Source organism: Lolium perenne, chromosome 3 (assembly GCF_019359855.2).
Source record: "Lolium perenne isolate Kyuss_39 chromosome 3, Kyuss_2.0, whole genome shotgun sequence".
Lineage (NCBI taxonomy): Eukaryota > Viridiplantae > Streptophyta > Magnoliopsida > Poales > Poaceae > Lolium > Lolium perenne.
The window spans coordinates 280,613,768-280,625,749 of record NC_067246.2 but is presented as its reverse complement, the minus strand read 5'-3'; the positions used below and the strand labels follow the sequence as shown (position 1 = coordinate 280,625,749).

Below are 11,982 nucleotides of genomic sequence, written 5' to 3'. Positions count from 1 at the left end.
CGGTGTCCAAGTACTAATCAATCAATAGGCATGTGTTCCAATTATAGTCGTACGTGCTCGCAATGAGAAACTTGCACAACATCTTTTGTCCTACCAGCCGGTGGCAGCCGGGCCCCAAGGGAAACTACTGGATATTAAGGTACTCCTTTTAATAGAGTACCGGAGCAAAGCATTAACACTCCGTGAACACATGTGATCCTTACATCACTACCATTCCCTCCGGTTGTCCCGATTTCTGTCACTTCGGGGCCATCGGTTCCGGACAGCGACATGTGTATACAACTTGCAGGTAAATCAATAAACAATGAATATCATGATGAAACAATAACATGTTCAGATCTGAGATCATGGCACTCGGGCCCTAGTGACAAGCATTAAGCATAACAAGTTGCAACAATATCATCAAAGTACCAATTACGGACACTAGGCACTATGCCCTAACAATCTTATGCTATTACATGACCAATCTCATCCAATCCCTACCATCCTCTTCAGCCTACAGCGGGAGAATTACTCACACATGGATGGGGGAAGCATGGCTGGTTGATGGAGAGGCGTTGGCGGTGATGATGGCGATGATCTCCTCCAATTCCCCGTCCCGGCGGAGTGCCAGAACGGAGACTTCTGGCTCCCGCGACGGAGTTTCGTGATGTGGCGGCGTTCTGGAGGCTTTCTGGCGACTTCGACTTCTTCCCGTGCGTTTTTAGGTCGGGGCCAATAAGTAGTCCGAAGGAGGGCGTCGGAGGCCGGCCGAGGGGGCCACACCATAGGGCCGTGCGGCCCCCCTAGGCCGCGCCGCCTTATGGTGTGGGGCCCTCGGGCCTCCACCTTACTTGTCCTTCTGGCTCCGTCAGTATTCTGGGAAAATAGGGCCTTCTGCATAAATTCCGAGGATTTTTCCGAAAGTTGGATTTCTGCACAAAAACGAGACACCAGAACAGTTCTGCTGAAAACAGCGTTAGTCCGTGTTAGTTGTATCCAAAATACACAAATTAGAGGCAAAACAATAGCAAAAGTGTTCGGGAAAGTAGATACGTTTTGGACGTATCAACTCCCCCCAAGCTTAGCTTATTGCTTGTCCTCAAGCAATTCAGTTAACAACTGAGCGATAAAAGAACTTTCACGAACACATTTGCTCATATGATGTATATATTCTCATGATATGGCTAATACTTAAGCAGTTCATAATAAGACACATGCAAATAAGATCATCTAACAGCTATGTCAATCATGAAGAGGTACCAACAATTAATAATAAGCATCATGAATCATGTATATAAGCAGGATTGCAATGTTCATAAGAAAGTATGATAAAGTGGTATCTCGCTTGCCCGTATTTGATCGGCAAAACATAAATGCCCAGGCACCTCTGGAGTTCATAGAAAGACTAGAAGTAGTGATTGTCAAAGATAAAAGCATCAAAGTTATACTGCAATCAATCATATTTTGGGACAAGCATATTATACTAAGAATGACAGTTGTGCTCTCAAGATAGTGCTGAAAGAAAGAATGGAGACACAACACAAAAGTAAAAGATTGACCCTTCGCAGAGGGAAGCAGGGATTAACATGCGCTAGAGCTTTTCATTTTTGAAATCAGGAGTAAAATTATTTTGAGAGGTGTTTGTTGTTGTCAACGAATGGTAATGGGTACACTAACTACCTCGCCAACCGGACTCCCAAGAGCGGCTCCCATGAATTATTTGCATGTTTATGTGGCACTCCTTCCAACCTTTCTTACACAAACCATGGCTAACCGAATCCTCGGGTGCCTGCCAACAATCTCATACCATGAAGGAGTGCCTTTTTATTTTAGTTTTATTATGATGATGACACTCCCCCCAACCTTTGCTTACACAAGCCATGGCTAACCGAATCCTTCGGGTGCCGTCCAACAATCACAAACCATGGAGGAGTGTCTAGTTAAGTTAATTAATTTGGGACTGGGAATCCCATTGCCAGCTCTTTTTGCAGAGTTATTGGATAAGCGGATGTGCCACTAGTCCATATGAGAGTCCGTCAAAAGTAAATGACAAGGTTGAAAGCTAAACACCACATACTTCCTCATGAGCTATGAAACATAAACACAAATTGAGAAGCATTTTGAAGGTTTTTAAAGGTAGCGCATGAGAATTTACTTGGAATGGTTTGAAATGCCATGCATAGGTATTTATGGTGGACACTCTGGAATAACTTGGTTTTCATGTGTTTGGAGGCACGAGCAGCGTTCCCGCTCAGTACAAGTATGCTCACATGGATGAGTATATGTACAAAAATGAAAACAAATAGAGTTCATACCAGCCTCTCACCACAATCAGATTGTCGTAGATCGTCATTATTGCCTTTTCACTTGTATAGCTTGGATAATATGAAATGAAAACCACGCTCCAGCCACCGAAGACCATCGAACTTATAAAGAACTTTACAAAACCAAAGAAGAACAGCAAATATTTTTGGTGTTTTTCGAATTTGAGAACAAGAGCAAAAGGAAACAAACAAACAAAGCAAAATCTTTTTGGGTTTTCTTATAGCAAACTAGCAATAGCAAATAAAGTGAAACCAATGCAAGAAAACAAGATAAACAAATGGTGAAGAGAGACAGCAGAAATATTTTTGGTCTTTTTGTGTTTTAGGAAAGAAACAAAGCAAGAACAAGAAGATGAAAACTAAAAGAAACACAGAAAAGCGAGATGGCAGAAATCTGCCAAAACCTGACAGCAGTACAGAAATCGATTTTTACAAAAACCTTACGTTGCTCAGCTCGAAAAGTGTTCAACTAATGAAAGTTAGATAACAACCTGGGGAACACGCACAAAAATTGGCTTCGCAAAATACTGTTCTGGCTATTTTTGAGAATTTTTACGGTAACAGTCCAGAATCTGTTTTCAGGCAGCACTTCCCCAAATATCATCTTCCTCTCATTAGAAAACCACTCAAACAAACAAAACAAGTATATACAAGTATCCAGCAATCATAATATGCAAAGAATGAGTGATGCCGGTATACCTCCCCCCAAGCTTAGGCTTTTGGCCTAAGTGGAGTTCAATGCCATCGAGGGTCTGGGTTCCACGTCGGTGGATCATACATGGAGTAGTCATAATAAGGTACCGATGCAGAAGAAAAACGTGGAGGCTCCATATGCCCAACATGTTGATGCGAGGAACTTGCTGCATCGGATGATGAGTCGAGGTGTTCCTCGACCTCCGTGTCGTCTCTTGCATGATGGCCTCCTCCCTCTATGTGTGCATTCAGCGCACTTTCTGCGACCGACCAATCCTCCCTGGAATCAAGGTTAAACAGAACAGGCGCAGGCAACCTTACTAATTTCTCAGTTTTCTTAGTTATTCTCCAGACTTTCTTATAAAATATCATCTTGTAATACAGGTTACCCAAGTTGGAGGAATCAGAAACAAATTCATGTTTAATCATAGAGGCTATGTCAAGTTTTTCTATGGAAAGTGGAATATCAAGATGATGAGGTTCTATATTATGAAAAGCTAGTAAACGAGAGGCAATGATACCTCCACAAATTCCACCTTTCTCACGGTTAGTAGCAAGTCTATAAGCTATTAATGCCCCCAAATTATAAGTCCTACTGCCTTGTAGTGCCGCAGCTAGAAAAGCTAAATCCGGGATAGAAAGTCTACCACCAATCTTTCTAGCAAGAACGCATTTAGTAACGAAATAAGCAAAGTAGCGGATAGCTGGGAACTGAATACTAGTGATTTTACCACTATCCTCTGAGAAACTCCTTCCACAGCAAATCATCTTGAAGAGGCTTAAGAGTTCTTGAGGCGATCCCCTTATCTTCTCGCATGATCCCCATTGCGGTACTCTAATTGCTGCACAAAAATCACTGAATGGCAAGTTGACAGCTTTATTATAAATCTTATACTGAACCGTGGGGTTAGATAGCGACCAATTGAACCTAAAGTCCTGCACAACAGACATAGTTAATTTTGCGTATTGGCTTGGTTCTCCCTCAACAAAATTACTCAGCCCTGCACGAGAAATTAGACTTTGAACATCTTCAAATATTCCCGCGCTTCTCATGAAATCTGCGCATGGGTAGTAGGAGGGGTATACTCCCTCTTCACGGTTCACTCTCATAACTTGTTGGACCTCCAATTCTTCTTGGTTCAATTGATATCTATTCCACTCCATTTTCTGAAATTTTCAACAAACAATATAAAAATTTGATTTGGTGACATATAATCAAGGGGAACTACTATAGGAACTTGCTAGAGTACTAATCATGCATCAAAACTAGTTTATACAACTTAGAACAAGCATGCAAGCTCACTAAACATGTTACCTACAGCAGCAAAATATTCAAGATGTACTCAACCAAATAAAATTCTACTTGGATAGGCGGAGGAGTCACATACCGGAGAGCAAATGTGCCAAATTTCAGACAGAAATCTAGGCTGAGCAAAGAGATCGAAAAATCCTGAGCTCTTGAGCAAAAACGCGAGTGAGAGAAAGCTGGTTCGAGTTTTTTCGGGAGAGAGAAGATGCTGGGAGAAAGAGATGAGATAGTGGGGCAAGGAGGGGCCCACACCACAGGGTGGCGTGCCCCCCTCCTTGGCCGCGCCGGCCTGTGGTGTGGCACCCTAGGGTGCCCCACAGGTCATCCTCTGGTGCTCCCAGGTGCCTCGTCAAAAAATAGGACCATCGGTATAATTTTTGTGAATTTTTGAAAACTTTGAAAAATGCACATTTCTGGGTATTAAGTTTATTATTACTGGCCAGGAAAATTTTTGAAATCTCCAATTAACTAAGTAACTTTGCAAATTAAAAGTGCTACAGCAACTAGAGCAAGTGGAGGAAGAAAGAGATGTTGTTTACCGCCTCTATGCATATAAAAAGTATTTGTTAACAAGGTTGATCAAGTCTTGCCACCAAATAAATTTTACATAGCATAAGAAGAAATAAACCTCAAATCAATCATGTTACCTTGAATTGTATTGATATGGATCCAATCACGAGAGTTTGATATTCTTCTTTAGGCTCATATATAGGACAATCAATAGTTCCCACTTTGATAGTTCTCACATTAGAAATAGTATTAACTCCACACGCTTTCTCAATCCTCTTGGGAAAATAAACGGTATGCTCCCTATCATCAACATTGAAAGTAACCTTTCCTTTATTGCAATCAATAACAGCCCCTGCGGTGTTAAGAAAAGGTCTCCCAAGAATAATAGACATATTATCATCTTCAGGCATTTCCAACACAACAAAATCAGTTAATATCAAGCAGTTATTAGTAACTTGAACAGGAACATCCTCACATATACCAACAGGAATAGCAGTAGATTTATCAGCCATTTGCAAAGATATATCAGTAGGTATCAACTTATCTAAGTAAAGTCTCTTATAAAGAGAAAAAGGCATAACACTAACACCGGCTCCCAAGTCACATAGAGCAGTTTTAACATAATTATTCTTAATAGAACAAGGAATAGTAGGTATACCTGGATCGCCCAACTTCTTTGGAACTTTGCCATTGAAAGAGTAATTAGCAAGCATAGTGGAAATTTCCTCATTGGGGATTTTCCTTTTGTTGGTAACAACATCTTTCATATACTTTGAATAAGGTGGCAATTTAATAGCATCAGTCAAAGGGATTTGCAAGAATAAAGGTTTCATCCAATCACAAAATTTATTATAGTGTTCTTCTTCCTTTGATTTTAGTTTCTTAGCAGGAAAAGGCATTTGCTTTTGGACCCAAGGTTCTCTTTCATTATCATGTTTCTCAGCAATAAAATCTTCTTTAGTGTACTTTTTATTTTTAGCATGCTTTTCAGGTTCTTCTTCAACATCTTCTTTATCAGAAGCATCATTCTTATCATTATCTTTATCTTTATCATGTTCATTACCACTTTCGGTTTCAGCATCAGAAATAGAAATACTATTAGGATCATTAACAGGTTCAGAGGATTCTACAACATTTTTATGTTTCTTCTTCTTTTTCTTCTTAGAAGGAGCACTAGGTTCAATGCGTTGAGAATCTTGTTCAATTCTTTTGGGATGCCCTTCAGGATATAGAGGATCCTGGGTAGAGACACCACCTCTAGTTGTTACTTCATAAGCATGTTTCTCTTTAGAATTGTTCCCCAACAAGTCATTTTGCACTTTAGTGAGTTGATCAATTTGAGTTTGCACCATATGAAAATGTTTAACAAGCATCTTAACATCATTGGAGGTTCTCTCTACAATATCATGCAATTCACTAATAGCTCGAAAATTTTCCATTAAATGATTCTCTACTCTCATATTAAAATTTTCTTGCTTAACAATATAATTATCAAACTCATCTAAGCATTGTGCAGGAGGTTTCGAATACGGAATATCTTCCCTAGTAAAGCGTTGAAGGGAGTTTACCTCAATCATGGATGAAGGGGGAATTATCTCACATATATCTTCTATGGGAGGAAGATTCTTCACATCTTCAGATTTAATACCTTTCTCCTTGAGAGACTTCTTGGCTTCCCTCATATCTTCATCATTTAATTTAATCATACCCCTCTTCTTCAATATTGGCGTTGGAGTTGGTTCAGGCGTAGTCCAATCATCATGATTCCGGCCTATTTTAGCCAATAATTCTTCAGCGTCGCCCTGAGTTCTTTTCCCGAAAACACAACCAGCACAACTATCCAGGTATGCCCTAGACTCAATGGTTAGTCCACTATAAAATATATCAAGTAAATCATGCTTTTCCAAATCATGATCAGGCCGAGCTCTAATAAGAGAGCAAAATCTCGCCCAAGCCTCAGGCAATTTCTCTCCATCTCCCTGGTCAAAATTATAGATTCTCTGCAAAGCAATATGTTGAGCACTAGCAGGAAAGTATTTACGGAAAAAAACATCAAGCAATTCTTTTGGACTTTTAATAGAATTAGGTGGCAAACTATTATACCAAGTTTTAGCGTCATCCTTTAATGAGAATGGAAAGATTTTAGCAACAAAGTAAGTACACTTCTTAACATCATCAGAAAACAAGCTACTCAGAGTAGATAGCTCAATCATGTGTTCAACAGCACTTTCTTTTTCAGTACCACAAAAGGGTGTTTTCTCAACAATAGCTATATGAGATAAATCAAGAGAAAAATCATAATCTTTATCCTTAATGTTTATAGGAGATGTGGCGAACTTAGGATCAGGAGACAGTTTATATCTAACAGCATGTTCCGCAAGCAACTTTTTAATTTTTCTTGCATCAGTAGTAGCATTGCATTTTTCAATAAAATCATCATTAAGCTCCACATAATCTTCATCAGGATCATCACTAGAATAATCAAGTTCAGGTGAATTAACAGGTGTAGTAGCATTAGGAGTTTCAGTATTTTCAATTTGTCTAGACCTAGCAATCGTAGCATCTAGAAAGGATCCCAATGAACCACTATCATCAAGCACAGCAGAAATATTATCAATATTATGAGAGTTTTCAGATTCAGCAGAAGTACCCGCATGTGAAGCATGTGGCGGTGAAACAAGTTTATCAATCACAGATGGTGAATCAAGAGCAGCAAAGGTACTCAGAGTTGTACCTTTTCTTGTAGTGGATGGTAATATGGCGACCTTAGTATCGCGAGGTTTACCCATGATGGAGAATTTGCAGCGAACAATATCAATCCAAGTGAACTTCCAAATAAAGCTGGCCTCCCCGGCAACGGCGCCAGAAAATAGTCTTGATGACCCACAAGTATAGGGGATCGCAACAGTCTTCGAGGGAAGTAAAACCCAATTTATTGATTCGACACAAGGGGAGACAAAGAATACTTGAAAGCCTTAACAACGGAGTTGTCAATTCAGCTGCACCTGGAAACAGACTAGCTCGCAAGAGTTTATCAGTAGTAACAGTTTTATAGCAGTAGCAGTAGTGAAATAACAGCAGCAAAGTAACAAAGACAGCAGTAGTGATTTTAGTAAACAGCAAGATTAAAATACTGTAGGCACGGGGACGGATGAACGGGCATTGCATGGATGAGAGAAACTCATGTAACAATCATGCAGGGCATTTGCAGATAATACTAAAACGGTGTCCAAGTACTAATCAATCAATAGGCATGTGTTCCAATTATAGTCGTACGTGCTCGCAATGAGAAACTTGCACAACATCTTTTGTCCTACCAGCCGGTGGCAGCCGGGGCTCAAGGGAAACTACTGGATATTAAGGTACTCCTTTTAATAGAGTACCGGAGCAAAGCATTAACACTCCGTGAACACATGTGATCCTCACATCACTACCATTCCCTCCGGTTGTCCCGATTTCTGTCACTTCGGGGCCATCGGTTCCGGACAGCGACATGTGTATACAACTTGCAGGTAAGATCAATAAACAATGAATATCATGATGAAACAATAACATGTTTAGATCTGAGATCATGGCACTCGGGCCCTAGTGACAAGCATTAAGCATAACAAGTTGCAACAATATCATCAAAGTACCAATTACGGACACTAGGCACTATGCCCTAACAATCTTATGCTATTACATGACCAATCTCATCCAATCCCTACCATCCCCTTCAGCCTACAGCGGGGGAATTACTCACACATGGATGGGGGAAGCATGGCTGGTTGATGGAGAGGCGTTGGCGGTGATGATGGCGATGATCTCCTCCAATTCCCCGTCCCGGCGGAGTGCCAGAACGGAGACTTCTGGCTCCCGCGACGGAGTTTCGCGATGTGGCGGCGTTCTGGAGGCTTTCTGGCGACTTCGACTTCTTCCCGTGCGTTTTTAGGTCGGGGCCAATAAGTAGTCCGAAGGAGGGCGTCGGAGGCCGGCCGAGGGGGCCACACCATAGGGCCACGCGGGCCCCCCCTAGGCCGCGCCGCCTTATGGTGTGGGGCCCTCGGGCCTCCACCTTACTTGTCCTTCTGGCTCCGTCAGTATTCTGGGAAAATAGGGCCTTCTGCATAAATTCCGAGGATTTTCCCGAAAGTTGGATTTCTGCACAAAAATGAGACACCAGAACAGTTCTAGTCCGTGTTAGTTGTATCCAAAATACACAAATTAGAGGCAAAACAATAGCAAAAGTGTTCGGGAAAGTAGATACGTTTTGGACGTATCACTGACAAAGTGCCCCTAATTAGATTTAGTGGCACTTTTAGAAGTGCCCCTAATTGGATTTAGTGGCACTTGACAAAGTGCCACTAGGTAATGCCCCAAATACTTTTAGAGACGCAAGTAAAGGTGGCACTTGAAAAAGTGTCACAATAGCTAATTAGTGGCACTTTGGTTCAAATTTGGGGTACTTTGAAATGCCCCAAATTTTATACCGTGATGTAGTGACAGCATGACACCACCGTACTTGGGAGAGCCCTTGATCAGCGGCAGAACACGCGAGGTGAGCTCGCGGGCGGGCACGAACCCCGTCCCCGCAGCGTCTTTGGAAGCCGGTAGTCCAAGGAAGATTTTCCCCGCCGGCACCGACTCCCACTTCTTCCATGCGTTAAGGAATGCACTCCGACCTGCGCTAAGCTGGCACTCCTCGTTATTATAGAACTGCACCCACACGAAGTCGAACAGCCCGGTGTTGATCGCGCCGCCATCCCACTCGTCGGGGAATGCACTGCGGCGCAGCGCTCAGCAGCACCGTCTTGCCCAACTTCTTCAGGTCCGTGGCGAGATTGTTCCAGAACTTGGCGCTGCCGAGCTCGATGTCGAAGTCGATGCCGTCGAGTACGGCGTCACCTAAAGGGCGAGAGGAAGACGTGCCGCCCAGGTAGTTGTTCCATAGGTACATGGCGACCTGACTGGCGTCGCCAGGGGACGAGAGGCCGTAGCTCCTGTCACCGCCGCCGATGGAGAGCAGGACCTTGACGCCGCTGCGCTGGCACGACTGGATATCTTTGCTCTGGCTTCTGCAACCACCTGACGAGGGGTCGCAGTGGCTGGCAAGGTTTAGCTCCGGCGTCTGGCCCTTGCCGAACTTGGGAAGGAAAGCAAGGATGACAAACTCGTAGTTTCCAGACGCGCACGTCTCGGCCAGCGACGCCTCGCCGTCGTTCTGGCCCCAGTAGACGGCTATGCTGCCGGCCTGGCATGTGGCGAGGAAAGCCACGACGAGGGAGCCAGCGAGCAAGAAGGGGGTGAGAGCTTGGCTTTTCATGGCTGGCCTGGGATAAACTACCGGAGCTTGCCGAGCTAGAATAGGAAAGAGTGTAGAGAGGCTACTGAGAGACAGTGAGCTGTGCTTTGTGTTTTGAGTTGTGATGTGGCTATTGCATACATCTGGTGTTTTTATAGTGGCTTGATGAAGCGCCTCAGCTCGTGCCGTACGTCACGGATGCTTTTTTAAAGTAGCTTTCGATCGACCTTTCGTGGCATCGCACGTCCGCTCCTGCGTCTGAATTTACCGAGACATAGTGGTTGCGGTCAAGTAAAGCATGCACACTACTTAACCATCCGTGAATGCTTAACCACGGCAGAAACTACCCATGCTTAATTTACTCGGACTGATAACGGTTCATCAAAGATTATTGAAACAGAGCGTGCGTTCAAAACACGAACAAACCACCGTAATAAACTAGAACACCAACAATATGTGCGACAAACCAAAATTATAACGTAACAAATTTTGTTTATACAATTTATACATTAATTACCTAAAATAATTAGCTATGTTACATTAGGGCATGTACAATGGGGTGATGTCAGCATTTCTTTACGTTTGCCACGTTGAATTTTTGTTTAGTTGGAGGAGAGAGAAGGAAGAAAGATAAGGTTGTCTTCCCTTAGCTAAGGTATGATCTCTTATGAAATAAGAGAAGGCTATTTTTCTCATTGTACCACTTGTCTTCCCTTAACCGCATAATTTTCTACAAAAAATAATTAATTATCATTTATTGCAAGAGATAGCAATAAGAGCTAATGCATTGTATCGTTTATATTTATCGTCTTCTCTTGATGACGTGGATTATTGAGAGAAGGCATACATTCCCTACCATTGTACATGCCCTAATACACAACATCTGCTAGGTGATCATTGAATTGTAAACTTTGAATTCTCGTTTGATTAATAAAAGGCTGTGTGCATCAACCGATGCAGAGGCCGGGGATCACCCCATTTCGAAAAAAAAAACATCTGCTACAATACTCTAACCTTCCTTAAAGGTGTTGTTACACTATATCCTATCACTATAGCGCTCGCACTTACCTCCTCGACGTGAGAGGACCCAGGTCCGTCATTATTGTGTGTATATTCACGTTGTAGGACCAAAACCTTGAGTTTGCTTCGGTGAGATAATATTTAGCAACACCTTGAGGTCCTTCAATCTGATAAGTGCACGCATGACACGACCCGTTGTCTACTTCAAGAATAATTAGAAACCAATATTGTGCACATGTGAAATGGCGGGACTATCAAGGAGTTATTAGTAGCCTCAACCAACCATAAAAACATTTGCAAAAATTTGACTTTAACCAATCTTTTCTTTTCTTGAAGTTCCTTTAAAGATAGGTTTTAGAAGAGATCTAACTGATAAAGAGTGGGTGGCATGGTTGCAAGATCAATTAAAAAATATCATATGTTTCCTAAAATACTCGTGGAAACTAAATATTAAGATATTCACGTGGTTCCTTCGTAGAAAAGTTGTACTCATCAAGGATAACCTTCCTATACGTAAATGAAATGGGTGTAATAAATAATGTTTTTGTGATTCAGAAACATTGAGCATTTTAATGACATGGAATTGGTTTTACACAAATGGCAACACACTCCACAAAAGTATGGAAAAAATAGAGAATTAGAATAAATAGATTCAAACAAATAAAAATAAAAACTCGAAATAAATGAATAGAATGAACCAAATAAGTGAAAATAAAGAAATTTAAGAACACAAATTTACGTAAAAACTACAAATCCTAAAAAAATCCGGATACGTTAAAAGTAAATGGGGGAATGTTATAAACGTAAAACTTATAAACTAGAGGAAGATATGAAATAATTTAACTATTCCATAAAAACAAGAA

The 11,982-nt window shown here is 41.7% G+C and overlaps 1 pseudogene; it reads right to left on the bottom strand.

The window, feature by feature from the left end:
- Positions 1 to 9,228: 9,228 nt before the first annotated feature.
- Positions 9,229 to 10,205, bottom strand: LOC127340002 (acidic endochitinase-like; annotated as a pseudogene).
- Between the last annotated feature and the right edge of the window lie 1,777 nt (positions 10,206 to 11,982).